Here is a 2,088-nt window from a genome sequence, read left to right as displayed (position 1 = left end):
GGGGCAAATATCATGTTTCAATGAAGTTTCTTGAAGCAAGTTGTCAATTTGAACGTCATCTTCTTTCCAACTCACAGTACATCACAGCCATCAAGGGTAGACTACTGACGTCAGTCACGGGTGGTAAACATGAGCCACGACATGGTGTAATCAGACGCTCGTCATTTTTGGAGCATATTATGGCGTTGTTGAATATAATCTTAAAACCAGCTTTTTTCACTTGCTAAAAATGAACAAAAAAATCCCCTCTATCTTGAATAGAAGTTAATATTTTTGCAAAAATGAGGTCGGGGTAGCCTTGTGTCAGAGGTAAAATTAGCAAGAAAATAGCTGTCAAATGTTGGTATCGTTCAAACCTTGAGGATCCTTGGAAATTGCATATTTACTTATTGTGCCTTTAACCAACGTTTTCAACAAAAATATATACCCAGAAATGTGTTTTTAGATCGACATGAAATATGCTGAGCCAAAACAATAATTGAATATTGTTCAAAGTACCGAAAATGCCGGTATCTTCAGTGGTTTTATTCTTTTTTCTTTGGGGAGGGGGGTATTTGGACGAATGCCTGATTTAACCACGTTGACACACACGAAATTGTTGTCTTGCCCGGCGTGAGCTTAACCCTGCCCGTATGTCGTGTTGTACTATCGTGTCCATACGACGCGGGGAACGCTGTGCCAGCACTTTCCAAAGAGGAAATTTACTCGTTAATCCGACCCGTACGCTTTGCATAACAGTAGTATTATGTTTTTGAGAAATACTGAAAGTTTCAAAGAGATCTTCGTACTAGAAGTATTCTAACATGTGAAGAATACAACCCCGGGGGTACAAAATGACCACAGGATAGGGTTAAAGTCTCAGCGGCAGCAAACCCTATGTACCATCCTGGAAACATTAGTGTTTCCAACTTTTTTTTTTATCTTGATCCAACAGGCTTTACACGTCTTGCAACACTGCAAGCCCCATTAAGAGGGGAGACCTCCGAAAAATTCGTGTGCAGTGCCTTTCCCAAAGACACAAAGTGAGACCAACTCGAATTGTCTTCCAAACTATCACCTGCTGCCGTATTCCTATTCCCAGGTAATATTTATTTATAATACGTTGTCGGAGTTCAGTCTGAGTGATGATATGAGTATATAATATATTTATATATATATATATATATACATCATGGAAAAACATTACTGTCAACGTGGAAGTTATCGCGTTGACAGTTGTTAATTTCGCTCAAGGAAAACAAAGATAAATACGTGTAAGAGAGACAGAATGTTTGCTTGTGTGTTTGTTTGTGTGTTTTTGTGTTTGAGTTTGTGTGTGTGTGTGCTTAAGTTTGTGTGTGGGTGTGTGTTTGTGTGCGTGTGTGTGTATGTATGTGTGTGTGTGTGTGTGCGTGTGTGTATGAGTGTGCAGGTATTTGTGAGTGAGTGTGAGTGCTCAATACTGGATTTCTTATCTTCAAACTGTACCATTTTGTTTCAGTCATCAACCCTGTGACGTTGCAGGTAGACGCTTCGCCGTCATACGCAGGAAACCCGAATTCGATTCCCGATTCGATTTCCGAGTGGGGATTTTTTTCTTTTGTCGAGTATCTCGGTCTTTCTCCTGGGATGTTGTATCCCTCTGTCTGTGTTGGTCCTGACAGGCAGGACTGAAGCTCACCTCCTAAATTATTTAAATGATGTACATGGGGGCATATAACCCAATATTAGTTTTTTAAATAAGTTTCACAACGTGGCACAATGTAACTGGTCGTTAGTTAAGTAAGACTTGATTAAATCAAAGAAAACAGATAAAGTACAATTAATCACTTTATTCCACAACAAGACGATTAAAATCTTAAACACAACGTTTTAGCGGGTGCTCAGGTGTGCTGTGCTCCTTCTACGAGTATCTACCTTCCTAATCAAATATCTATCGTCCTCATTTCTCTGCCTTCTTTTCGGTGCATGTTTCTCTCTGCTAGTACCACCACCTCTAATCCACGGCATTTGTTGTCCTTCCCACTGATAGCACATAGCAGCCGTATTTATATGATGCATGTATTCATATTTATATAATTTGTATGTATGTATGTGTTTTTACACCAA

Source organism: Aplysia californica, unplaced genomic scaffold, assembly GCF_000002075.1.
Source record: "Aplysia californica isolate F4 #8 unplaced genomic scaffold, AplCal3.0 scaffold00049, whole genome shotgun sequence".
Taxonomy (NCBI): Eukaryota; Metazoa; Mollusca; class Gastropoda; order Aplysiida; family Aplysiidae; genus Aplysia; species Aplysia californica.
This window is presented reverse-complemented; position numbering follows the sequence as displayed.